The sequence below is a fragment of the Medicago sativa genome, chromosome 7 (genome assembly GCF_051527215.1).
Source record: "Medicago sativa cultivar Bolivia chromosome 7, Bolivia_mono, whole genome shotgun sequence".
In the NCBI taxonomy this organism is placed as follows: domain Eukaryota; kingdom Viridiplantae; phylum Streptophyta; class Magnoliopsida; order Fabales; family Fabaceae; genus Medicago; species Medicago sativa.
Genome location: NC_140755.1, coordinates 30414581 through 30428464, shown reverse-complemented (window position 1 = coordinate 30428464; position 13884 = coordinate 30414581). Strand labels below are relative to the sequence as shown.

General features: G+C 35.6%; 1 pseudogene across 1 annotated transcript; it reads right to left on the bottom strand.

Annotated features, from left to right (window-relative positions):
- Positions 1–705: 705 nt before the first annotated feature.
- LOC146905529 (DNA repair protein UVH3-like) lies at positions 706–13662 on the bottom strand (annotated as a pseudogene). Its single transcript, XR_015017463.1, has 19 exons — positions 13522–13662; positions 13196–13446; positions 11282–11433; positions 11113–11202; positions 10852–10954; positions 10468–10545; positions 10063–10244; positions 9846–9981; positions 9387–9464; positions 9251–9304; positions 7882–8066; positions 6039–7721; positions 4350–4544; positions 4177–4262; positions 3747–3957; positions 3510–3646; positions 2885–2969; positions 2103–2699; positions 706–1639 (listed from the first exon to the last, which is right to left on the bottom strand). The product of XR_015017463.1 is annotated as a DNA repair protein UVH3-like (transcript).
- Positions 13663–13884: the final 222 nt, after the last annotated feature.

Genomic DNA, 13884 nt, shown 5'->3' with positions numbered 1-13884 from the left:
TACTACTTGTATTTATGTCGTGTTTGTAAACCAATTCAGTTTACGGCAATTCAAAATTCATGCCTTAATGAATTGAGTTAGGCTCAACAATGAATTCTAAGATGGTATTAGAGCATCTCCATCAAGATTCATTGAACCACCTACTATCAGACTTCCGTTATCAGCCCACCTATCATTTATATCCATGCATCAAGACGAAATTAAAGAAAAAAAGTTGGAAGATAATCCGACAATAAAACACAAAATGAACTTGTCATCGCTAAACTAAACTTGTCGGCAATCACTTTTGTAGGCGTCGTCAAAATGACACCGTTAAGCCACACACTTAAGTTAACGTTCCATATTTCAATCACAAATAGTGGTTTTAGGACTAAATATAATCCCAATTTATTTCAGCAAAGAACTAAAAGTTGAGGTTTTTTTTTCTTCCAGAGACTAACTTTAGCTCAGTGTTTTTTGTGAGGGACTGAAATGAATTTTTACTCTAAACATCATTTGTGTTTTGATATTATACTTAGCTTCATAAAAGTTGATACACAAAATTGATATTATACTTAAAAGTTGACAGTAAACTAGTCATATCTATCTCATTGCCACCCCAATACGCGCCCTTCAGTTTTTTGTCTTTGGCCTCAAATCAGCGATACAATACAAGTTTGATGGAATCATCCTACGTGCAATGGGTCTAACTTGGGGCACATCATCTTCCACTTTTCAATGCATCAAATAAACAACCAAACAGAAATGAAGGGGTTTGTGTGTTAAAATAATTATACAACCCACAGACTTGGGGCACATCATCTTCCACTTTTCAATGCATCAAATAAACAACCAAACAGAAATGAAGGGGTTTGTGTGTTAAAATAATTATACAACCCACAGGAAACACAATGATCGGAACATCCCAATTGGAAGGAAAAAAATTACCATGTCAGCACAGCCCTCTCTTTCCGATCAAATGGAAGATAAAATGTAAAAACTATTTACAGTGGTAGATCAATTGGGACATTCAGAGTTGGAAATGTTTCATTTCTTTCTTTTTTTCCTCAAAAACGGCATAGCGCTAAAAGCTACGTTGGAGCTCTCACTATTGTGATGAGCATTCTCCGGTATTAATACCCCTATGTCAGCATTTAGAAGCTGGTCATTAGGCAGTTTGTTGGAGTTTTTACATGCCCCTACATCTTGTACCTCACTTGTAGCCTTTTCAGCACCCAAAAATAATATATCTGAACTACTTTTATCACGATCGGTTTCACCCAATAATTCAGAAAAGGGTGGAGAGTTTGCAGTACTCGTATTCATATCATCAATTGCATCATGGTTGTTATCCATCTCACTATCGTCTACACAGAATCCACCTCCCATTTCAAGATAGTCATCTGAAGGGTGAGTCCTTGGTGTTGCTGCACCAGCATCTGTTTCTGGCTCCAGATAATCTGCTGGCAAGTTATCCTTCAGAGGAATTTCTAGCATACCCGCTTTCTTTCCCTATGCTCGAACCATCGATGCACGTAGATTTTTCTTCTACTAGCTCTCGACGCAAGCATTTCTGATTGCTCTGATCAAATGAATCAACAGCATCTTCAACTTCAAGGTCCTCGAAAGAATAGTTGACAGGTTTCCGAGATCGCATTGACTGGAAAAGTAAACAACAGGTTAGTAGGACCTTTTATTTACTTACCATTTAAAGAAGCCTTTTCATTTTTATCCTTGAAAGAATAGTTGACAGTTTTCAAGATCACATCTCGAGAATGTATTAAAGAAAACAACACGTAAGTAGGACAGGACATAAGCAAATGTATTAAAGAAACCGGTTGATTTCTTCTGTTTTTCGGGATATAAAAGATGTTGCTTGTTTTGTATACGTAACCAAAATTTATGGGTGGGTGGGAAGAAACAGATTACAATTAAAATCAATCATAAATAACAAAGTTAGATAGGGATAACATAGACATTTCATGAAGTTGACTGGATTGAAAAGCACCAAATTATATCTTTTTTTTTAAGAACAATGGAAGGATCTCAAGAGAGAAAAAAACCTGAAGGAGCATTGTATTTAATATTTTCAGGTCAAAAATTCTTATCAGAATGAAGCTTACCCTTCGCTTAACTTCATGAGCTGTTGACAAATCAACTTGTGCTCTTGGCTCGTGATTGTCAATATCGAGACTACTAGATGATGTTTCAGTTTCAGACGGTTGAAATTGACGACTTTTCTTCTCCCTGCCTCTTTTTACTCCTACACCTTTACCTCTTCCTCGCCCACGGCTACTTTTTTTCTGAACCAAATCCTCACCATCATATTGCCCTTCTGTTTGCATACATGGCTGTAAATTCTCAATCTCAGATGCAGCAGGTGCAGAAGAAGAAACATCATTTATTTTCTTTTTCTTTGTATGTTCCTTAGCAACAGTATTCCCGTCGTTTTTCCTTTTCGTTGACTCTTTTGTTTTTGATTTCTTCCTAGCTGCAAGACTTTTCTCTGTTCCCTCTGAAGCCTCCAATTTGTCATCCTCAGGGTCACCAGGACTTCCTATCCCATTTTTCGTACCATTGGACATGTTCTCCGAAGAATCAGCTATTAAATCTGAAGGTGGCTTATCAGTAATTCCTTTTACTGCTTTCTTGATTCTCTTGCTACGAATTTTTGCGAATCTTTCATTGAAACTATAAAATGCCTCCAAACGCAGTTGAGTCTACATTATAATATTCAATATCAGGATATTAATAATGAGTAGAAGTACTAATAAGACAGAAGATAACCAATAAGAATACTAGCCTTCATAGTGATCAATCAAATTAATTTTGTCTACCAATACAACCAAAAAAATAACATAATCACTAAAATCAAGGAGCAGAACAATAAAGCAAAGTCTCTAACCTCATGTTTGTTGTATTGCTTTAAAACAGGTAATAACAACTCATCCGCTTTCTGGCTAGACCACCCAAATTTCTCCCAGCACATTCTGTATGCAAAAAGCGACTCAGTATTGTACAATATTGAAATACATGTACATTTTCAAAACAATGTAATTAAAAGAACAATCCAAAGGTGCCATCAATATAGAATCTCGAAAAACTGAAATGCATCAGTTTATCATTCTGAGAAGGACTGTTGGTTTATCATTCTCTAACGCTCAAGCATAGCAGAGTATTTGAGGGACAAACTCAAGGTGACTGAGCTTTTATCACCTCACCCATCTTGGGCTTGAGGGGATGTGTGAGCGAATACACTTCTCTATCAATCTACATCTGTTTCTACTCTATCTTTTCTTAGGCTTAACTGTCATTTCAGTCACAGCAGTTGGGATATTCTCAATTATTTTTAAGATCAGTATTTTATTTTATGACCTTTTAGGAATTGACAATACTTGTAATTCTCCTATTTAATGGGTGCTTTCCCTGCTGAATAACAATTTTTACTCATTCTTTTCTACAATAATTAGGTGGAAATAAGGGCTATGGAAACAGGAAAGAAAAAAGAAAAAAATAACACATAAACTCACTTGCGAAGAACAAGCTGATCTGGCTTTCCCCATGCGAAAGGCTCAGTTGACTTATCAACTTGTGGAGATATGTAAGCAGATATAACTGTTTCACTTGGAAAAGAAGAAGGAATATGCCAATTCTTGCTAACATTTCTCTGTTTAGAAAACAAAACATATGTCAAATCCAAGCACAATAAAGTGCAAAATTATCCGTCAATATATTACTGGAAGCAGATAAAGCTTGAAATATATTACATGCTTATCCATGAAAGTTTGCTTTGTTTCTTGGATGTAATCAGGCGACTCCTTTTCTTCAAGTTTTGACCCTTTCTTAGATACAGATTTTGCATCCAACCTTCCAAGGATGGTGGGATCTGGTGACTCAACCCACTGCCGGAATTTCAGGAATCCATCTTCCTCAGGGAACGCATTTAATACCTCAATAGCATTAACAATGCCAATCCCACTACATTACCACACAAAAAATCCAGTCATGTCACAATTGTGGAGCCTATATATAAGCTATAACTGATATCCTGCTACAAATGCAGGGAAAATACATATGGAAAATATCTTATTACTAGTTAGATAATGAAAAGAAACATTAGTTTATCTCCATATAGAAAGGCATGCCTCACTAGCCACACCTATGCACCAGAACAAGCAAGGTAAATAGTTGTCACACCTTACACCTTCAGTATAGTCACTCCCGAGAAGTAGTGCCATGCGAATTAATTTTTCTCTGTTCAATCCAAGTTCCTTTTCAACATCCTGAAACATTGATAAAATTTCAAGAACAAGGAAAAAAAAAAACTAACAGAAATTTATTCATGGGCACCAGAATTAGCAGATACTGACCTCCATGAAGTATGTCTCTACATATTTGCGATCATCAAATATATTCTTGTAAACACTGCGTGCCCCAAATAAGAAGACATCAGAATCATCGGTCACAACACCATCAACCAGTTTTGAGAGTTCCAAGTACGCACATTGTGCCTCAGCTTCCATAGGAGCAATAATATATGGCAAGCCAAACATTTGCAGTAGTTCCTACAGGGTATCAGAAGCATGAGAAACATAAGTGTTTAACATACTACAAGGAGTAGAAAATCACTAATCAAGAGGTATGCCTATATGGAATGAGAAAAAGAAGAATACAATGCAATGGTTTATCACATATGTCTGAGCAAAAAAATGTTTCAAAAGCCTTAACAATACAATGCAAATTATTAGGATGAAACCACGGCCAGTTAATCGTGTCCTTTAACAGCATCCAAGTCTAGATTACTCAGTCAGCTGGTGCCTAAAGCATGTAAGAAGTAGCCACTAGAAAAGTTTAAGATCTTATGCAACAGTTTAAGATACAGACACATAATGATGAGTGCAGTTAGCTTTACAAGTTTACAGTATTTTTACTTTGACTGAAGTCAAAGCTAGTTACAACTGAAAAGCTAACTTACTGCAATAGGCTAATGAACCTTATATTGGGCTGTGGGCATTCTCTGCTAACAGATCCAGTATTACCACACTATAAACCAGACAACTCTGAAGCTTATCTCAAATATTGATATAAGCACTCTATTTATGTTTACTCTGACTATTTTGGCACATCTGCCCAGAAAAAATATTCATGTTCTGTTTGGGAGTTTGCGGTGGAGAGGAGATCAGGGCTTTGGGGGGAGGGGAAGAAAGAGAAGTGTTCCACCTTATTTGAGAGTGATTTTGTAGGGAATGATAAGAGAATGATTATGATTGATATTTTTTATTTTATTTTGAGAGTATCATAACAATATGGAAAGGATTTGAAGAATTTTTATAAATCTTCCTCATACATTTTTTGAGTTCCCCCAAATCAAGGCCCCGTTTGTTTCAGATTTTTTTTATAAAAAAAAAAAAAAAAATCACTTTTGTCATTTTTAAGTGTTTGTTTAGGATTTTTATAAAAATCATTTTCTCAAAATCTATTTTTTTTCAAAAACAAGGAGGTAACACATGAACTAGTTAATAATCATTTTTTTAAAAAAGTGATCTTTTTGGGTAATAAACAAACTCAAGTAGCTTCAGATTTTTTTTTTTTTAACTTTTTTCCAAAGCTCTCCCCTCCCTTCCTAAACTCCCAAACAGACCCTTAGTATCTCTGTCAAAACTAATTTTAGGTAAAACATCTAGTATTGTACAATTGTTTTGAAATTCTAGTTTCATGTGTGACGGTAACATTTCTATACATACTCTTCTCTGAAAGAAAAAAGTTCCATCCCAGTTGCCTCTTTCAGTGCTGATTATTTGCTTCCCTATTCAGGAACAAAATCATGTTGTGCTAAACCAGTGCCTCAAGAATGCAAAATACGAACTAGACTTTGTTTTTAGACTGTTATTATGCACATATCTTCAATCAAAATTACTTGTTAGTGTTTAACAGGTGTTTCTGTTGGTAGGGGAAACTAAACTGGCAGAAAAAGCGTGAAACACCCAGCATCGTTTTTCCTGAAAAAAGTAATGGTTATTCATGATTAGATGATATATAGACTAACTTCAGTTTCTCACCTGACATTCGGTGAATAATTCACTGTCAACGGATTCTGCATTACGCTCAAGCTTCCTCTGCTCATTTTCTAGGTTCATATATTCCCGATCAAGAATTTGCATTTCTTCATTCAATTGAACCTCATCCAATTGTACAGGAAAATCTCCTGGGGCGTTCAACGAGTCTTGGGAGAGGTTACTAATCCTTTCCATAGACAAATTTCCATCACTGTTAACTGAAGGCAATTTTAGCTCCATATCAATGTCTTCTTTAGCTCCTTTTAAAGATGACTCCACGGAAAGAATAGCAGTATTTGTATTGTCAGTAAAATCACTCATTGGTTCAGGTTCATTAATATGCTTATCTTTCCCCTCTTCTGTCACACCCACGTTGGACAAATTGTTACAACAGAGAGACGTTTTACCATCACTATGATTATCCAATGATTCCTCTGCAACAATAGGATTAGGAACTTCATCCACCATCACGGTAGTTGTATCTGAAATTGAATTTTCAGAAATATCGTGTCCATCCAGTTTGCTAGGTTCGTTATTCAATGTATCTGTGTTATTGGAATTAATTACCACAAATGATTTTGACTGACTTCCTTTGAAATGGGAAGTTTCTGGGTTGTTTCTAGTCACAGAATTTTCCTTTTTGTCTCCTACAGTTTCATGTAATTCACTTTGTTCATTATGATCTTCCTTAGGCAAATTGGAACCCACCATATTATCATTTAAATCCATTGGGTTTGAGCCAGAACCACCATTATCACCATGATCTAAATTAGGATCTAATTTATTCTCATAAGCAATTGAATGCTCGTCTGAAGGTGACACGTATTTAAGTTTCCCATCCTGTGTACTCTCAATACTTCTCCTAATCGCCTCCTGTAAATCAGACTCCTCTTCCAAGCGCCCTTTTGATGCCACCTTTCCCGACTCAGCTGGACACAACAAGGTACTTGTAGTACCATTACAATCCCCTTCTTCCCATTCTACTTCACTGTCATTATTATCATTATTATTATTATTATCATCATACTATATCCAGGAAAAATTGTATTCTTATCCTGAACAGGTCCTTCTTCCCAATCACAATCTGAATCAGAACCAGAAGGTTGCACGTTCACCACAGTATCATCAGCATGAGAGTGCTCCATAGATACTCCTCCTACTAAACTGGCAAATATATCATCCCCACTGCTTGCAAATTCATTCTTGCAATCATATTCAAAGGATATCTCTATAGAAGTATCCTTACCAAGCATTAATTTCTCATTTTCCACATTCTCTCCAACTAATTCTAAATTCACCTCTTGTGCTTTACCACTAAGCTTATTCCCAGAACATTCTAAAGGACTATTATCTGTATTAGGCACTGTTTCAATGTTATCAACCTTGTTCACATATGTTCTGTCATGCTCAATCTCCTTCATCAAATCCAAATTCCTTTGTATATCGCGGGTCATACGCATCCCCATAGCTCTTGACCTGCTAACTCGAAACCGACCCCTCTCATCTAGATATGTCTCAATACTTTCATCAACAGGCTCACTAGAATCATTACCAACCAATCCAGCTGAAGTCTTAGATACATTTCCTGCTGCTATGTTATTTACAAAATTATGTGAAGGATGTGTTCCCCGTTGCATTTGTTGTGCATCTTCAACATTTCTCTCTAATCTGGTGGAGGTAAGTCCTCTGAAATGTTAAGGAATGCAAAGATAAATGTTATCAACATTGAAAATATATCAAACATCATATGCACTGGAAAAGCTCCTGAGCATGTCAAGGGCAATAGTTATTGAGAATGGCATTTTACTAACCAAAAGCCCAAATCATTGGAAATAGCGTTACTCACTGTTTGTCACCGGAAAAAGATGAAGAGAATATATACTCTCGGTTGGCTTCAGATGCAATCCGTGAAGTTTGTACCCCACCTACTCCTTCTCCAACAGAAGCCTTTTGCACTTCATTTATCTCGCGACGGAAAGCAACAGTTTTAAGGTAAGCTTCTATTTGTAGCTCAGAGAACTTTGCAGGATCCTGAAAGAAGCCAATTGGATGACGTGCATTATTCCTAATTTCAAATAGATGATTCCTAATTTCACATAGATGTACACTATCTAGGAACCCATTAGTATCAAGGAAATGTAATTTTCTTATAAATAAGAATTAAAAAGATATAACGGTTTTAGAAGTTTAGAAGATAGTAAATAGAGAAAGAAAACCATCAAGCACCGGCATAATATCAAACTAAATCACTAAAAGAACATGGAGATAATCTAACTTGTTACTGTCAATGAAGTTAGTAGACAGCTTAAAATCTGTAGTAATCACTTGTAAAACTGCATGAGGAACATGGTCACCCCCTTTGAGTGATATAAAACAGCTAATGGGAAACCATTACAAAGTATCAACTAAACCCTAATATGGCTAGGAATCAGAATATCCCATTTGCATTAAAAGTTTGAGTTGAACATCCTCAATCAAAGGTTCCATTATTACATTCAATAATATGAGTAATCTTCCAAATTTTCAGTGCAACGACCTCAACTAGCAATTGACCAATAAGATTACTCATCGCTCAAGCCTGCTCTACTACAACTCTAGAATCAACACTCCTCTTAACGCTGTAAAAGCAACTCTTCTCTATTCTCTAATTTCTCGCAAAAACAATACCAACTAAATAATATCTTGTAAATGTATGAGCTTTATATCCAGAGTCCAAACTTCACATTTAGTTTACAAGTTCAGTTTCTAAATCACCTATTGTATAGCATGGAACCCCAAAAGGTTTTACTACTTTTGGTATTTAAGACTACCAGTATGTGATAAGTTGCTTGAACATTAACATAAATACCAAAATAGAAGTCAAATTAGTACCAACACTGCTGTTATTAAATAGCAGCTATGGCAGCACCATAGCATTGAGGTTTTCCAGCAAACTGTCATTTTATGGCTGTTAAGAGTCCCTATTGTAATCAACACATAATGAATAGAGGACTAGTTCCGAACATTGGGAGTTGGGATGGATATTAGTCATAGAAATTGCTTCAGCTGAACTGATTGATGTTTCTTACTTGTAAATGGTAGATTTTAATTTAATTATTACATAAAAAAATATATAATTACTTCATATGTACAATATTTTCCAAGTTTAATTTTTATGATACTTTCCAATCACACATGTTTCACATTTCAAATGCACGTCAATTCTTTACACCAACCTTCTTGACTTTTTGATACTTTTGTCTGTTCTCTGCCATCAACCGCTCTCTCATCTGCAGAATAACTAGTCAATAACTAATATCTGAATAAACGAAAAGGTTATTAGGCTAAAACTTACATTACCAACTCAATTACCTGAACAAGCAGGTCCAGTTGCATTGATGGAGGCAGTGAGGCCAGAACAGCTGGATCAACTTCACTGTGCATAGATGGCTGCCAAAACAAAGCATTTGAAATAAAAAACACTATTCTTCTTCTTTAAGACTAAATGCTACATGACACAACAATTTTCAAGTTTGGAGTAGAGGATGGTGTATGACGGATGGCCAAAATTGCCACCTATGGTGTCGCCATGCCATGTGCCCTGCACAAATTGCCTATAGCGGCTGGCACATCATCCGCCACGACACTCCACCATGGCTGCTATTTTCCAACATTGCAAGCAAGCACGGCTTAATATAAATGTGAAATTTGAAATCATTGTGATTTCCTATGTTAAGATTACCAAAATGGAAAATGACCAAGCTGTTTCCTGAAATACATTCAGAACAGACCAGAGTTAAATAACTCAAACACAGTAGAAATATAACTAACCAGTATCATCTCTTCGTCTTCATCTTCATCATAGTTACCATCCTTTTCCTTATTGGTGGAATCCCCGAGAGAACTTGAACTTGTTACATTTGTTACTAACTTCACATTTTCCTCCATATCGATACATGTGGCTAACCTAATGGGATCATCAAAACAACCCTGATCAACCAACAAAAGACACTACAATTTCAAAATTACGACTTTTTATTCGGCTTACATTTCATCAATTCTGTTTTGATTGTCACTGCTTGATGTCCCATTGACGTCACATTTTGAGCTACACCCAACCATATCAGTTTCATTGAAAATAATCCCTTTACCCTTGCCACAATCACTGACCCCATGTATTATTTGGCTGTCAACTTGCTTCCTTAGTCCTTCTGCTTTCTTCCCTTTGAGCTATTATCAAACAATAAACTAAAATGTTTTAATATATAAACCAAATGAAAGACGATATATCATAATATATGTCCAACTGACAATGATGTTTTCAAGTAAATATTATCTAAACATCGAATGATTTATCTGATCCTTTTATTGCTTTTCATTTAATATGTTAGTTAAAAGGGTGAGAAAATAGAAATTTATAAAGGGCAAAAGGCAAGATCATCTAATATCTCACCTGCGCAAGAATATCAAGTTGCATCGAGTGTGCCAGAGCAGCTAAAACAGCTAAATCAACTTCCTCATTGGCTGTGAGCTGATAGGAAAAATATTGCATATATTGAAACGAGAAATGAAAAAGATTCAACAACAGATTCAGGAACATCAACAGAGAAAATTACAGCTTATTAAAAATAAACAGAAATTTACAATATAACCGATTAGTGGCCAAATATTTACTTAATAACCACAATAACTCAACCATTTACAATGACTCTACTATTTACGTTTACTTTCTCAAAAAGTATAAGTTACATGATAAACAAAAAATGGTACACAGTAATAGAAAACCATATAATTGCAATTCCTACTTTATAGCCACTTCATCTTTTTGGAAACATACCAGTATAGTCTCTTCGTCTGCATCTGAAGAATTAATTACAGTAGATGTCATTCCTTCTCTGGATCGTATTTCATTTTCCTCGGCAGCTATAGATGCTGCCAACCTAAATTAAGTCATCCAAACATTATAGGAAGTCACTGACCATGTTCAAGATTATTTATATTTTGGAAAGAAAAAAACAAAACCCATGGAACTTATATATGAGATACTCTGTGGCTTTATGTATATATAATTCATTTGGGATGAATATAGGTGGATTACATTTCATCAAGCTCCTCTTGGTTGCAACTTGACGATATTTTAGTCTGCGGTGGATTTCTGTCCTCCTTAGCAACAGAAAGAGATGCAGACCTAAATCAATAATTAAAATATTGAATAAAATTCTGATAGAAAGAAGCCTCAAAGATTTACAACAGTATATGCAAATTACATTTCTTCTAGCTCTTTTGTGTGACTTCTCTCTAAATCACTACCGACAGAGTCCATTTGATTAGATTTTTCTTGGGACTTCTTGCCACTCTTTTGCGTCAGTCTCTGGTTCTTAATATCATCAGCCAGCTCTTTCAACCTCAATGCCTTTAACTGTCAAGAAATTAAAAAAAAATGTAAAAATAAAAAATAAATAAAGTTAAGATAGCAGAATACATATCCAATGCACCGTCTTCCATTAGCGAAAATAGTGATAAATTTATCTTCCAAAGATACCTGTGACCCATAAAAACGCATATACTTCACAGCCATAAACTAAGATTCAATATAAATTCCAAGATTTTCACTTTGCAACTAACATAGAACTAAGTACAGGTGTCCCTCTAAAATCACAAAATCGACACATTTCCCCAAGCAAGCGAACAAGTTACAAAGGAACAACGATAATCATCCAAGGCATGCTCGTTCGAGTTTAGGAGGTAAGAAATTAGAGGTAGCGAAATAGAGTCCCCGGAAAGGTCTTAATTTTTACTCATTGCTGTTAGTAAAGTGTAAAATCTAAAAATCACTTTTCAATCGCTTTGGTCCGAAAAGTGTAAACAAATTGCACTCAACTTCAAATTTTCCAAAAAAAATTATGTTGACAAGCAAATCTGAAATAACTTTTCTTTCTACTGAAACTTAAATACAAAGCAAAAGCCTGCCAAGTGCCAAGCCTTAAAAGTTAATAGACAGTCTGATTCAAGAAAACTTTTTGTAGTTTCCATTTTCTGAATTTACTTTTAATTACATAACTGCAACAGAATATAGTAAAAAATATCTCGGTTTTTTCGATACAAAACCGAAAAACATGTCACTAAAAGTGAATATACAACATTCATCAAAAATTAATAAACATCATAAAAAAGAAAAGTGATTAAACACCAAGAAAAAAGATAAAAAATTCTGAAACCAATTGTATGCCCAGTGTAACTAACTGAATGTTATGTCGCACCAATACTCCGGATTGAATGAGTGTGGTGTTCGACATGTGTTGGTAATTCATATTGAAGGCATGTCTGGTATTCAACATGTGTCATAAATTCATATTGAATATGTGTTTGGTATTCAACATGTGTCAGTAATTCGTATTGAAGGTGTGTCTAGTATTCATCATGTGTCGATATCCAATACAACACTGACACATGTGCTTATGTTCGATCAGTTACGATTTCATAAAGAGATTAATTTCCATACATTGTCGGTGTAAAAAGTTTTAGACAGTCCCACATCACAAGCAATCATGTGTTTGACTTTAAAGTGGATGTGACCAAGGACTTAATTCATATGCAGTTTTACACTTTCAGTTAATCACAATCGTCACATCAATAGAAACATTTGACTATCAACTTAAGCACCTCAAGTCACATATATGATTGGTTGTGATGGGTTGACAATATTAAACTTGGTAGACTGACAATGAATAGAAATTACACTCTACGATTAAAAGTCAAGAGAAAGGTTATGAACACTCTCTTTCCAGCACTCTATTTTAAGTTCTTAACACTCACTCATTTATTGGGTGAAATTCACGTAAGTCCCACCACTTTCTATAGGACCGATTTTCAAAGTGTAGGACCCACAATGATTTCATTCAATAAGTGTAAGAGAATAAGTGTTATAGAGAGTATTCGAAAGTGTTCCAACACTACTCGAACATCATAAGAACTCATCTTCAAAGTGTTTGACTCACAACGATTGACGATTGTAATTGATTGATAGTGTAAAAACTTTCTTTACACCAACATAGTTACTATTAGTGTCTATCAAACACTATCACAATGTCTACCTATCACTATTCGGTGTCAATGTCTATGCTTCACACTTTTCATTCATTGTTGATAGCAACCAAAGAGGAAAAAAAAAAAAGCCTTACGTGATTAAGAAGCAATTTCTCAGCCGTCTTACGAACTTTCGCCTGAGCATTCTCCCGCTGTCTCCGACGAGCAATAACAGTCCGCCGCTTCAACGCCGGCGTACCACCGTCAAAAACGAAAACCGGCTTCGTTCTAAGAAACAAAAGCTTACAAATACGACGGAAGAATCCAAGCAAATGAGCGTTACGAACCATTTCACCTTTCTCATCACGCATCGCTTTGATAAACTGTACCATCCATATACTCGCGTCTGAAAAAAGAAAAAGGAACACGATTAAGAGAGGATTGAGAGGGATTAGGGGAATTAAGGTTTTGAGGGATTTACCGACGGCGAGTGTTTTTCCGGCGAGGGTTTCGACAGAGACGCGGCGACCGACGGGGGAGAGTAGTTCCCAGAGACCGTGAACTCCCATTTCCCGGTTGAAAACGATATATTGTTGATGTCAACAAGGACAAGGGAATTGTTCAAAAAAAACACACGGACAAGGGAACTAAATATTTTGCAAGGAATTTTGTACGGAGAATCTCCAAGCCCATATTCTATTTGATACGTCTCGATACTTAGTTAGACAATGAGTGAATCATCAAATTCGTCTCTGAATTTACAATGAACAATCGGTTTTGTCTTCTAATTTGTCGAAATATCAAAATAATCCTTGAATTTAATTCCTCGTTCAATCTTTCTGGA